This window comes from Pan troglodytes, chromosome 6 (assembly GCF_028858775.2).
Source record: "Pan troglodytes isolate AG18354 chromosome 6, NHGRI_mPanTro3-v2.0_pri, whole genome shotgun sequence".
In the NCBI taxonomy this organism is placed as follows: domain Eukaryota; kingdom Metazoa; phylum Chordata; class Mammalia; order Primates; family Hominidae; genus Pan; species Pan troglodytes.
In genome coordinates this window covers 30,096,809-30,111,936 of record NC_072404.2, presented here as the reverse complement: position 1 = coordinate 30,111,936, position 15,128 = coordinate 30,096,809, and the positions used below count along the sequence as shown (strand labels likewise).

At 38.8% G+C, this 15,128-nt stretch overlaps 1 long non-coding RNA gene across 3 annotated transcripts in view; it reads left to right on the top strand.

The window, feature by feature from the left end:
• LOC107975734 (uncharacterized) overlaps nucleotides 1-15,128 on the top strand; it is a 190,155-nt gene that overhangs the window by 60,658 nt on the left and 114,369 nt on the right. The window lies entirely within an intron of this gene.

Sequence of the window (15,128 nt, the reverse complement as noted above, 5' to 3'; positions counted from 1 at the left end):
AATGAGCAACAGTTTCTGTCTTATTTACTGACCCTTGTATAGTCCTATGAACGTTCAATTAACGTTGAGAATGTGGGTTCTGATTAAGATGAAACATGTTAAAAACGATGAACATTAATTTGCTCATCGCATTAAACCTGTTGAATGAATATGCAAGATACAGAAACTATTATTACAGGATCAAGATTTTATGCAGTGGACTGAGATCTGAAAGTTCCGTGAATGAATGCTCCTGTATCTTTCTAAATAAAATGGCATTTTATTTCTAAATGAAATAAAAGTCTGAATCTTTCTAAATAAAAAGGCATATTGGGAAATTAAAGCTTTAAGTTCCATGTTATTTTAATGCTAAAAGGACGAGTGATTCTGTTAAACTGACACTTAGTTTTTGTGCTGTTCCAACAGCATTGAATTTAAATATCAAAAACTGTGAAGCAAACAATCCTTTGCATGTATGTGTTTGTGGGATCAAACTATAATTTTGGAGACCAACATCCCTTTCACTTGGCAACTGCTTCTCTTTCTGTATTACACAAACATATGCTGAGGACACAAAAATCAGGGCTTTCAGAGTTGCTCAGGGGTGCTTACAAGACACAGCCTTCGGTAAAAGTGCAAAACATCTTCTAACTTAGAGCTCTTCCTAGATAAAGGGAAAGTTACAGTCCACTTTTCAATAAAATAATCTTATTTTAGAGTGTATCACAGATTCATATCAATTAAAATCTGAACTTAAAATGTATCCCTGAATTTGGGAAAAATTACTTCTAGGAAGGCCCACACCACTATTGAGAGAAGGAGGCTTGATTAATTTAGCTTAAGATAATGTCATTGATTCTCAAGAATAAGAACTTATTCTGAGGGTTGAGGATTCAGAGAATAAAAAATAGGGGGTGATATGCCCTACATGTGTTTACATCCTTATCTCCTTTCTCTCCAGTCCAAGCCACATCCCCTGGCCAAAATACAAAGAAAACCAACAGTTGGCAACTCAACCCTGCATCTTCTCCTAGCTGCTGAGACATTTCTCTCCTTTGTTTCAAAGTCAAGTTGTTTATTTCTAACAGCTTTGTTAAGATAACATTGAGATACTACTGAGCTTGTTGAGATTCAAAAGGAGGTGAATCAGTGGAGACTAGAGAAGGTAATGATGGAGAGAAGTCAAATAACCGGTAAAGGTCCGTGTGGTTTGCAATTAGGAGGTCTTACTGATAGCAGGTTCATAGCTTGATTCAGATAGAACCTGGACCACATGAAACCCAGTGGTTTCATGACTAAACCTAAGGTAAAGAAGCAGAAGCAATGAATAGATACTGCTGAATATATACAAAGCTACAAATGTGTAAAATATTCAATTGGATATATTCTTACACATATGCATGTGTGTTATATGCTCAGGAAGCCATCACTGAAACCAAGAAAATGAAGATTATACATCACTTCCCCAAATTTCCACATGTACCTTTGTAATTCCTTCCTTTTGCCTCTTCCTCACCCCCTCCTCCATTGATCTGCTATCACTAGAGATTTGTTTGCATTTTCTAGAATTGCACATAAATATAGTTCCACAGTAGGTACTCTTTGTGTGACTTCTTTCACTTAGCATCATTATTTTTGAATCCACTCACATTGTTAAATGTAGCAATAGTTTATTCTTTTTTATTGCTGGGCAGTATTCATTATATGATATACTTCAAAATTTTTAATCAATTCTACTGCTCATGAATTTTTGGTTATTTTCACTTGAAACTTTTACGAATAAAGCTGACTTGACATTCATATACAAGTCTTTGTATGGACATAAGCCTTTAATTCTCTTGGAAAATACTTAAAACCAGAATGGCTGAGTCAGATGGTGAGTGTATATTGGCCCACAGTTTGTTGGTGATCTGTTTTTGCTTCTGTTTTGCTCATTTTTTCCTTTATATTTTATTTTGGATAGTCTCTATTGCTATGTCTGTGAGTTCACTAATGTTTTCTTCTGTAATATCTGATTACTGCCAATCCTATCCAGTGTATTTTGCACCTTATACCTGGTAGCTTTCATCTCTAGAGTTTCAATTTGAATCTTTTTTTTAAGTTACAGGACAATATAAAGCAATGAATCTTTTTTATATCTTCCGTATCTAAACGTGTCCACTCTTATCTCTAGCTTCTTGAATATACATTAATAATAACTTTTGTACTACTAACATCTGTGTGATTTTTGTATACTTTGGGTTGATTGATTTTTCTCCACATTATGGCTTATATTTTTCTTCTTCTTTGTATGCCTGATAATTTTTGATAGGATGTCAGATATTGTGGATTTTACCTTGTTATTTGTTTTTTTGTATTTCTATGACTGTTCTTGAGCTTGTTCTGAGACAATTAAAAATTTAAAGACAGTTTTATCCATTCAGGTCTTGGATGTGAGTTTTGTTAGGTGGGACCGGAGCTGGTTTTAGACTAGGTTTACTCTTTCCACACTTTGAGGCAAAATTCCTTCTTTTTACTTTAACTGGTAACTGACTTCCCCCCAACATGCACATCTCAAATTGCACAGCTCTCCCCTCTGGCTGTTCGGATAGACACTATTCCCAGCCCTTGGTCAGCATCAGACACAGTTTACCCTTATCTTTTTGTGTGGTTCTTTTCCTGGTCTCAGGTGGTTTGTTCTTGTGTATAATCTGATCAATAATCAACTAAATCCTCAAGGGGGACACCCTTCAGAGTTTCAGAGTATTCTTTCTTTTACGTGATACTCTTCCTGTGGACACTAGCTGCCCTGGCTCCCTACACTTCCAGCCCCAGCTCCTTGGCCAGGATGATTCAATTCCTTCCTTCTGCACTGTAGCCTGGATGACTCCTTCAGGCAGTGTATTCTCATGCTGCTATGAAGAAATATCCAAGACTGGGTAATTTATAAAGGAAAGAGGTTTAATTTACTCACAGTTCTGTATGGCTGGAGAGCCCTCAGGAAACTTGCAATTATGGTGGAAGGGGAAGCAAACACATCCTTCTTCATATTGCAGCTGGAGAGAGAAGTGGTGAGCAAAGGGGAAAAAACCTCTTATAAAACCATCAGATCTTGTGAGAATTCACTCACTATCATGAGAACAGCAGCATGTAGGTAACTGCCCCCATGATTCAATTATCTCACACCAGGTCCCTCCCACAACACGTGGGGATTAAGGAAACTACAATTCAAGATGGGATTTGGGTGAGGACACAGCCAAACCATATCAGGCAGTGATCTGGGACCATTGTATGGCTCTTGTCATTTGTTTTCTATCTCTAAGATACTACTGTCCTTTACTGATGTCCAATGTTTTAAGTGTTGTTTCATCTATTTTTGTCTAGTGTTTTAGTTGTTTCAGCAGGGAGGGTAAATCCAGTTCCTGTTTCTTCATCTTGGCTAGAAGAGCAAGTCTTGTAGCAAGGCTTCTTTAAAAAGATGTTTCTATTCATTGTCTCTGGTTCTTCACCATAGGTGTAGTCATGAAACCACTGTGATCTAGGTTCTATCTGAATCAAGTTATAAACCTGCTATCAGTAAGACCTTCTAATTGCAAACCACATGGATCTTTATCAGATATTTGACATCTCTTAACCATTACTTTCTCTTGTCTCTCTGATTCACCTCCTTTTTCTCTGAATGTACCACCATCTCCTTTGCTGACTCACCCTTCTGTACCCATAGTCTTAGCCTTAACCTTTCTACTCCACACATAAGCTCATCTACTCCTACAGCTTATGATCCTGAAATCTCTCCCTTCAGCTCAGATTTCATACCTGGAAACCAGGGCGATACGTCTAGCTCAGAAAAACTCCATCAAGGGCCTCAAATTTAGATTATCAAAGTGGAGCTTCCAGTAACATGAATGTCTAATTAAATATCATATGAAGTGTAAAATGTTTTCAAAATTCTTCCATTGAACTATAAGGCCCCACATATTTTGGACCCTACATACCTCCTAGGCTCATCTAACATAATTTTTTTCTTCACTCCCTGTATTTCTGTCCATTGGCCTCCTTTCTGCTCCTTAAATATGCCAATCAGCTTTCCTATTTGGGCCTTCATTGTGCTGTGTCTGCTCTCTGAGATATTCTCTCTCCCTACTCTTTACCTGGCCAACACCTACACAACCTTCTGGGTTTACCTTGAAATATTTTCCGAGTGTTCTTTAGGTCCGTTCCAAGAGGCCAAATAGGAACAGCTCTGGTCTGCACCTCCCAGCTGATTGACGCAGAAGACGGGTGATTTCTGCATTTCCAACTGAGGTACCTGGTTCATCTCACTGGGACTGGTCGGACAAAGAGTGCAGCCCACGGAGGGCAAGTCAAAGCAGGCGTGGGCATCGCCTCACCCAGGAAGTGCAAGGAGTCGGGGGATTTCCCTTTCCTAGCCAAGGGAAGCCATGACTGACTGTACCGGGAAAATTGGGACACTGCCACCTAAATACTGTGCTGTTCCAACGGTTTTAGCAAACGGCACACCAGGAGATTATATCCCACACCTGGCTCAGCAGGTCCCATGCCCACAGAGCTTTGCTCACTGCTAGCACAGCAGTCTGATATCGAACTGCAAGGCGGCAAGCCTGGCTGGGGGAGGGGCATCTGCCATTGCTGAGGCTTGAGTAGGTAAACAAAGCTGCCAGGAAGTTCGAACTGGGCGGAGCCCACCACAGCCCAGTGAAGCCCGCCTGCCTCTGTAGACTCCACCTCTGGGGGCAGGGCATAGCTGAACAAAAGGCAGCAGAAAGTTCTGCAGACTTAAACGTCCCTGTCTGATAGCTCAGGAGACAGCAGTGGTTCTCCCAGCATGGTTTTTGAGCTCTGAGAATGGACAGACTGCCTCCTCAAGGGGGTCCCTGACCCCTGTGTAGCCTAACTTGGAGATACCTCTCAGTAGGGGCCAACTGACAACTCATACAGCCGGGTCCCCCTCTGAGACGAAGCTTCCAGAGGAAGGATCAGGCAGCAATATTTGCTGTTCTGCAGCCTCCGCTGGTGATACCCAGGCAAACAGGGTCTGGAGTGGACTGCCAGCAAACTGCAACAGACCTGCAGCTGAGAGACCTGAGTGTTCGAAGGAAAACTAACAAACAGAAAGGAATAACATCAACATCAACAAAAAGGACATCCACACCAAAACCCCATCTGTAGGTCACCACCATCACAGACCAAAGGTAGATAAAACCACAAAGATCAGGAGAAACTAGAGCAGAAAAGCTAAAAACTCTAAAAACCAGTGCGCCCCTTCTCCTCCAAAGTATTTCAGCTCTTCACCAGCAATGGAACAAAGCTGGACAGAGAATGACTTTGACAAGGTGACAGAAGTAGCCTTCAGAAAGTCAGTAACAACAAACTTCTCTGAGCTAAAGGAGGATGTTCGAACCCATTGCAAGGAAGCTAAAAACCTTGAAAACAGATAAGATGAATGGCTAACTAAAATAAACAGTGCAGGGAAGACCTTAAATGACCTGATGAAGCTGAAAACCATGGCAAGAGAACTACGTGATGCATGTACAAGCTTCAGTAGCTGATTTGATCAAGTGGAAGAAAGTGTATCAGTGATTGAAGATCAAATTAATGAAATGAAGCAAGAAGAGAAGTTTAGAGAAAACAGAATAAAAAGAAATGAACAAAGCCTCTAAGAAATATGGGACTATGTCAAAAGACCAAATCTACATTTGATTGGTGTACCTGAAAGTGATGGGGAGAATGGAACCAAGCTGGCACTCTTCAGGATATTATCCAGGAGAACTTCCCCAACCTAGCAAGGCAGGCCAACATTCAAATTCAGGAAATACAGAGAACACCACAAAGATATTCCTCGAGAAGAGCAATCCCAACACACATAATTGTCAGATTCACCAAGGTTGAAATGAAGGAAAAAATGTTAAGGGCAGCCAGAGAGAAAGATTGGGTTACCCACAAAGGGAAGCCCATCAGACTAACAGCGGATCTCTCGGCAGAAACTCTACAAGCCAGAAGAGAGTGGGGGCCAATATTCAACATTCTTAAAGAAAAGAATTTTCAACCCAGAATTTCATATCCAGCCAAACTAAGCTTCGTAAGTGAAGGAGAAATAAAATCCTTTACAGACAAGCAAATGCTAAGAGATTTTGTCACCAGCAGGCCTGCCTTACAAGAGCTCCTGAAGGAAGCACTAAACATGGAAAGGAACTACCGGTACTGACCACTGCAAAGACATGACAGATTGTAAAGACCATTGATGCTAGGAAGAAACTGCATCAACTAACAGGCAAAATAACCAGCTAACATCATAATGACAGGATCGAATTCACACATAACAATATTAACCTTAAATGTAAATGGGCTAAATGCCCCAATTAAATACACAGACTGCTAAATTGGAAAAAGAGTCAAGACCCATCAGTGTGCTGTATTCAGGAGACCCATCCCACATGCAGAGACACATATAGGCTCAAAATAAAGGAGCAAGCAAATGGAAAGCAAAAAAAAACAGGGGTTGCAATCCTAGTCTCTGATAAAACAGACTTTAAACCAACAAAGATCAAAAGATGCAAAGAAGGGCATTACATAACGGTAAAGGGATCAATTCAACAAGAAGAGCTAACTATCCTAAATATATATGCACCCAATACATAAGAACCCAGATTCATAAAGCCAGTCCTTAGAGACCTACAAAGAGACTTAAACTCCCACACAATAATAATGGGAGACTTTAACACCCCACTGTCAATATTAGATCAATGAGACAGAAGGTTAACAAGGATATCCAGGACTTGAACTCAGCTCTGCACCAAGCAGACCTAATAGACATCTAAAGAACTCTCCACCCCAAATCAACAGAATATACATTATTCTCAGCACCACATCACACTTATTCCAAAATTGACCACATAGTTGGAAGTAAAGCACTCCTCAGCAAATGTAAAAGAACAGAAATTACAACAAACTGTCTCTCAGACCACAGTGCAATCAAATTTGAACTCAGGATTAAGAAACTCACTCAAAAGCACACAACTACATGGAAACTAAACAACCTGCTCCTGAATGACTACTGGGTAAATAATGAAATGAAGGCAGAAATAAAGATGTTCTTTGAAACCAATGAGAACAAAGACAAAATGTACCAGAATCTCTGGGACACATTTAAAGCAGTGTGTAGAGGGAAATTCATAGCACTAAATGCCCACAAGAGAAAGCAGGGAAGATCTAAAATCGACATCCTAACATCACAATTAAAAGAACTAGAGAAGCAAGAGCAAACAAATTCAAATGCTAGCAGAAGGCAAGAAATAACTAAGATCAGAGCAGAACTGAAGGAGATAAAGATACAAGAAACTCTTCAAAAAATCAGTGAATCCAGCAGTTGGTTTTTTGAAAAGATCAGCAAAATTGATAGACTGCTAGCAAGATTAATAAAGAAGAAAAAAGAGAAGAATCAAATAGACACAATAAAAATTGATAAAGGGGATATCACCACTGATCCCACAGAAATACAAACTACCATCAGAGAATACTATAAACACCTCTATGCAAATAAACTAGAAAATCTAGAAGAAATGGATAAATTCCTGGACACATACACCCTCCCAAGGCTACACCAGGAAGAAATCAAATCCCTGAATAGACCAATAACAAGTTCTGAAATGGAGGTAGTAATTAATAGCTTACCAATCAAAAAAAAAAGCCCAGGACCAGATGGATCCACAGTCAAATTCTACCAGAGGTACAAAGAGGAGCTGGTACCATTCCTTCTGAAACTATTCCAATCAATAGAAAAAGAGGGACTCCTCCCTAACTCATTTTATGGGGCCAGCATCATCCTGATACCAAAGCCTGGCAGAGACACAACAAAAAAAAGAGAATTTTAGACCAGTATCCCTGATGAACATCAGTGAGAAAATCCTCAATAGAATACCGGCAAACCAAATCCAGCAGCACATCAAAAAGCTTATCCACTATGATCAAGCGTGCTTCATCCCTGGGATGCAAGGCTGGTTCAACATACGCAAATCAATAAACATTATCCATCACATAAACAGAACCAATGACAAAAACCACATGATTATCTCAATAGATGCAGAAAAGGCCTTTGACAAAATTCAACAGCCCTTCATGCTAAAAACTCTCAATAAACTAGGTATTGATGGAACGTATCTCAAAATAATAAGAGCTACTTATGACAAACCCACAGCCAGTATCATACTGAATGGGTAAAAACTGGAAGCATTCCCTTTGAAAACTGGCACAAGACAGGGATGCCCTCTCTCACCTCTTCTATTCAACATAGTGTTGGAAGTTCTGGCCAGGGCAATCAGGCAAGAGAAAGAAATAAAGGGTATTCAATTAGGAAAAGAGGAAGTCAAATTGTCCCTGTTTGCAGATGACATGATTGTATATTTAGAAAACCCATTGTCTCAGCCCAAAATCTCCTTAAGCTGCTAAGCAACTTCAGCAAAGTCTTGGGATACAAAATCAATGTGCAAAAATCACAAGCATTCTTATACACCAATAACAGACAAACAGAAAGCCAAATCATGAGTAAACTCCCATTCACAATTGCTACAAAGAGAATAAAATACCTAGGAATCCAACTTACAAGAGATGGGAAGGATCTCTTCAAGGAGAACTACAAACCACTGCTCAACGAAATAAAAGAGGACACAACCAAATGGAAGAACATTCCATGCTCATGGGTAGGAATAATCAATATTGTGAAAATGGCCATACTGCCCAAGATAATTTATAGATTCAATGCCAACCCCACCAAACTACCAATGACTTTCTTCACAGAATTGGGAAAAACCACTTTAAAGTTCATATGGAACCAAAAAAGAGCCCATATTGCCAAAACAATCCTAAGCAAAAAGAACAAAGCTGGAGGCATCACACTACCTGCCTTCAAACTATACAAGGCTACAGTAACCAAAACAGCATGGTACTGGTACCAAAACAGAGAGATAGACCAATGGAACAGAACAGAGGCCTCAGGAATAACACCACACATCTACAACCATCTGATCTTTGACAAACCTGACAAAAACAAGAAATGGGGAAAGGATTCCGTATTTAATAAATGATGCTGGGACAACTGGCTAGCCATATGTAGAAAGCTGAAACTGGATCCCTTCCTTACACCTTATACAAAAATTAATTCAAGATGGATTAAAGACTTAAATGTTAGACCAAAACCCGTAAAAACCCTAGAAGAATAACTAGGCAATACCATTCAGGACATAGGCATGGGCAAAGACTCCATGACTAAAACACCAAAAGCAATGGCAACAAAAGCCAAAATTGACAAATGGGATCTAATTAAACTAAAGAGCTCTTCTCACAGCAAAAGAAACTACCATCAGAGTGAACAGGCAAACAACAGAATGGGAGAAAATTTTTGCAATCTACTCATCTGACAAAGGGCTAATATCCAGAATCTACAAAGAACTTAACAAATTTACAAGAAAAAAATCAAACAACCCCATCAAAAAATGGGCAAAGGATATAAACAAACACTTTTCAAAAGAAGACATTTATGCAGCCAAAAGACACATGAAAAAATGTTCTTCATCACTGGTCATCAGAGAAATGCAAATCAAAACCACAATGAGATACCATCTCACACCAGTTAGAATGGCGATCATTAAAAAGTCAGGAAACAACAGGTGCTGGAGAGGATGTGGAGAAATAGAAACACTTTTACACTGTTGGTGGGACTGTAAACTAGTTCAACCATTGTGGAAGACAGTGTGGCAATTCCTCAAGGATCTGGAACTAGAAATACCATTTGACCCAGCGATCCCATTACTGGGTATATACCCAAAGGATTATAAATCATGCTACTATAAAGACACATACACACATATGTTTATTGTGGCACTATTCACAATAGCAGAATTGGAACCAACCCAAATGTCCATCAATGATAGACTGGATAAAGAAAATTTGGCACATATACACCTTGGAATACTATACAGCCGTAAAAATGATGAGTTCACGTCCTTTGTAGGGACTTGGATGAAGCTGGAAACCATCATTCTGAGCAAACTATTGCAAGGACAGAAAACCAAACACTGCATGTTCTCACTCATAGGTGGGAATTGAACAATGAGAACACTTGGATATGGGGTGGAGAACATTACACACCGGGGCCTGTCGTGGGGTGGGGGTTGAGGAAGGGATAGCATTAGGAGAAATACCTAGTGTAAATGATGAGTTAATGGGTGCAGCAAACCAACATGGCACATGTATACATATGTAACAAACCTGCACGTAGTGCACATGTACCCTAGAACTTAAATTATAATATAAAAAAAAAAGAAAAAAGAAATATCACTTCTCTATGGAGGATTTTCTTGGTCTTCCAGCCTGGATTAGTTCCCTATTATATGCTCTAACAGGACCTAAATTTCTCATTAGTTACATATACCTACAGTTCAATCTTACAGGTATTCTTTAGTTATTGTATTAGTATTTGCTTAATATCTATAAATTTTGTTATGTTAACTTAATAGAAGGGACGATGCATCTCTATTATGATTCTCAGCACTCAATAGATACAATAGTTTGGTTTCTTTGACCCCTCCAATGTTATGTTGAAATCTGATCCCCAATGTTGGAGGTGAGGCCTAATGGGAAGTGTTTGGGTCATAGGGGTAGCACCCTTATGGATGGCTTTATGTTGTCCTTGTAGTAATGGATGAGTTCTTGCTTTATTAGTTCCTGTGAGAGCTGGTTGTTTAAAAGAGCCTACTACCTCCCTCCTCTCTCTCTTGCTTGCTCTGTCGGCACACGATTTCTGCACACACCAGCTCCCCTTCACCTTCTGCCATGAGTAGAAGCGGCCTGAGGCTCTCATCAGAAGCAGGTGCTAGTGCCATGCTTCTTGCACAGCCTGCAGAACCATAAGCCAAATAAACCTCTTTTCTTTATAAATTACCCTGTATTCTTTTATAGCAACACAAATGAATTAAGACAATAGATTTCCAATAAATATGTGTTGATCAAAATAAATATCTTTATGCAACTGAAGTTTATAACTGAGTTTTAGAAGGGCCTGATAGAACAGGGATTGGCAAACTGTAACCTATGGGCCACCTCCCTACCACCTGTTTTTGTAAATAACGTTTTGTGAGAATGCAGCCACACCTATTCATTTACATATTGCTTATGGCTGCTTTCTTGCTGCAATGACAAAGTTGAGAAGTTACAACAGACACTGTATGGCTCACAACGTCTAAAGTATTTACTTTCTGGCTCTTTATAGAAAGTATGCAGAACGTTGATTTAGAATTTAAATATTTTACATAAACTATAGGTAAGTAAACATAATAGACAATTTGAGGGTCCTGAGTGTGCCAAACTACTTCTTGCCCGGGGCTTTTCCTCATTCTATTTTCTCCTGAGCATGCCAAACTACTTCCTGCCCGGGGCTCTTCATCATTCTATTTTCTCTTTCAGCGAACTCCCACTTATGCTTCACGTTTACTCTATATGTCATTTCTCCATGATCCCTCAATCTAGATTAAGTTCCTGTCCAACTCACCTCATTGTATGATCCCACAATATCTTATAATTTAACTTTAAAGATCCTTTAAAGAACTTTATCTTTAAAGATAGCTCTGTCTATTTAGGTATATAGTCAAAGTGTTATTTTTAGTTTGATGTGTCTAACATTTCATAATTGTAAGCTCCCTGAAAGCAAGGATACGTGTTTTGTTTTGCTCACCATTAAAATCCCCATACTTAGAATAACATACTTGTATACTTGGAAGATACTTGGCTCTTAGTAGGTGCTCAATAAAAATGAGTTAAATGATCATGAGACTTGGCGTGTGATTATATATATAACTTGTAGCTGAAGTTTGTTAGGATTTTAGGGGTCCAACAAATAACAACTACCCACCACTCCTGCCGCCACCATGGCACCATGGAAACTGATCAATAGTCAGAAGTCAGACATAGAGATCAATAGACGAGGTTTGTCACTAGTAAACTATAGATTGCAAGATGTACCTTTAGCTCTGCTTGCTTTTTAAGAAACAAACTCTAGTTTTTCAACATTTATTTTACTTCTAGCAAGCCACATGAGGCAATTTTGCATGCTTTGTTTCCTTTCTAGAGTTATTTTTAATTTTAATGGTGTCCTTTAACACATGCATGTATTCAAACACTGCTTATTGCTTATCTCACATATCAACATTTTCTTTCAGGTGTTTGTCTCAAAAGAATTTAAAAGAGTAGCCACTCTGTAAAGTTAGAAAGGAGTAATAACATTAATATGCTTCTCTTCTTTAATACCTTTTTTTCCCCCCATGGATCATACGGATGGCGAATAACAAGAAATCAAACAGCATCCTCTTGAGATGGGAACTTTCTTAGTGGAACTGAAATTATGAAAATAGGACAGAGAAATGGCACAATTAGTTTAGATGTTAGAGAAGCAGGGATGATAAGGACACAACATTTATATTTTCTAGTAACCTAGAAGACCACATGTTATCCATTATATAAAAACTAAACTAAATTTAAGAATGATAAAGGATGATAATCTAATAGTTTAATTTTAAGAAATAATCTGAGGATTATTTTCTCTTAGAGAATTTATGTTATGTACATTTATATTATGTAGTTTTAAAAATTATTTTAAAATTTGTTAATGCATACACATAATTTCTTTTGATTAATTTTTTGAATTATCATTTGATTTTTTTTTTTTTTTTAGTCTAGCTCTGTCTAGCTGTCGCCCAGGCTGGAGTGCAGTGGCACCACGGCGCGATCTCAGCTCACTGCAAGCTCTGCCTCCTGGGTTCACACCATTCTCCTGCCTCAGCCTCCCGAGTAGCTGGGACTACAGGCTCCTGCCACCATGCCCGGCTAATTTTTTGTATTTTTAGTAGAGATGGGGTTTCACCATGTTAGCCAGGATGGTCTCGATCTACTGACCTCGTGATCCGCTCGCCTCAGCCTCCCAAAGTGCTGGGATTACAGGCGTCAGCCACTGCACCCGGCCGTAATTTTTTTTTAAAGATGCAACTTGAAAGTCTTGCTCCTATCCCTGTCAACATTTATCTCATTTTCCTACCTCCCACTGGGGTAATCATTTTTATTAACTTTTTGCATATGTTTCCCAACTTTCATTATGAAAATAAAAGCAAAAATTAATATATGTTCTTATATTTCTCCTCTTCTTATAAACAAATGCAACATGCTATACACACTGCTTGGCATCTTGATTTTATTATTTAATATTCTCTCTTGGACATCTTTCCATTTTAGAACTAAAAGCCATCTTCAATCTTTATTAAAAACAATTTTTGACAGAAAAAATTTCATTGTATAGATGTATTGTAATTTTTTTTTACCAGTCCTCTATAATGTGCACTTTGTTTCCAGTCTTTTGTTATTAAAACGTAACGAAACTAATAACTTTATAAATTTGTCATTTTTTATATGTATATTTGTAGGAAAGTTTCTCAAACGTGGGATTGTGAGGCTGGACACTATGGCTCACACCTGTAATCCCAGGCACTTTGAGAGGCTGAGGCAGGCAGATCACTTGAGCTCAGGAGTTCAAGACCAATCTGAGCTAGCGAACATGGCAAAACCCTGCCTCTACTAAAAATACAAAAAAGCTAGCTAGGTGTGGTGGCATGAGCCTGTAGGCTTAGCTAGCTGGGGGGCTGAAGTGGGAGGATCGCTTCAGTCTGAGAGGTTGAGCTTGCAGTGAGCCGTCTTCACTCCTTTTCACTCCAGCCCAGGTGAGTGAGAAAGAAAAAAAACAAAGTGGGATTGTGGGTTCAACAGACATTTGTAAATCTTATACATAGTTGCCAAATTGCTGTACATAGGGGATTTAAAAAGTCCCACTCTCACTAACAATCTAAAAGATGTCATTTTCCCACAGCCTGAACCACAGTATAGTCACATTTTGGATTCTGATAATGTGACAATTAAAAAAGGGGGAAGGGGAAGAGGTATTTTGAAGTATCTTAGATTACATTTCTTTTATTATAAATGAGATTAAGCATCTTTTCATGTATTTACAAGCCATTTTTTACATTTCCTTAAAAATTTTCTATTATGTATAATATTAGATATTATATAAGAATATCTAAAATATTCTTTGACCTTTTTTCTGGGTTGTTGATCTTTTTAAAATCAATTTTATTCATTCTTTTAATAAATATTTTGAGAGCTTACTGTGGCCAGGAACTGTTCCAAGCATTTGGGATATATTTAAAAACACATACAAGGCTTACAGTTTAAACAGAAAATGAATAATAGACACAATTTTACAAGTAAATGACTTGGTTTGTGAGACAGTGATGAGTGCTATGCAGAAAGTCACAAAGACTTGAAGAAGGTGAAGGAGTGAGCCATGCAAATCACGGGGGCAGAGCATCCGAGACCACATAAAACCTGACATGATGACCCTAAGGAGGGCATGAGCAGAGTGGTAGCAGGGAAGGGGTGAAAAATGGTTGTATTCCAGATATATGTTAAAAATAGAGCAAATAATCTGTGAGAAAGAAGGAAGATAGCCAAGGATGACTGCAGATTTTTTGGCCAGAGTAACTGAAAGTATGGGGTTGCCCCCAGCAGTAACAGGGAGTAGGTTTGGGGTTGGCATTGGGAGCTCAGTTGAAGATATGTCAAGATTTGGATGTCTATTAGACCCTGAGATGTCAGTTGTATGTCCGAATCTGGAGTTAAGGAGCGAGATCAGGCCTTGATAAATAAATTCAGGAGTTGTTTGCCTTTTGATGACATTTAAAGATATGACAGTAGATAAGATGACCAAGGAATTGAGTGGAGAAAGAGGCAAGAAGGTGTCCACATCAAGTCCTGCAGTGAGCTGACATTGAGAGGCCAGAAGGTGAGAAAGGAAGAGCAAAGTAGCCTGAGAATGAGGGACCAGAGAGGTAGAGGAAAACCAAAAGAGTGTGAAATTTGGTATTCTAGATGTCATGTGCAAATGTTTTTTCAGGAAAGAGGAAATGGACTCCTGCATCAACTGCTGAAAAGTAAAGTCAAATTGACCACTGGCTAAAATTGACCACCGGCTTGAGCAATGTGGGAGTCTTGACAAAAAGCAGTTTCAGTAGAGTGGCAGAAGGAAAGACACTAGATAGGATTTAAGAGAGAAAAAG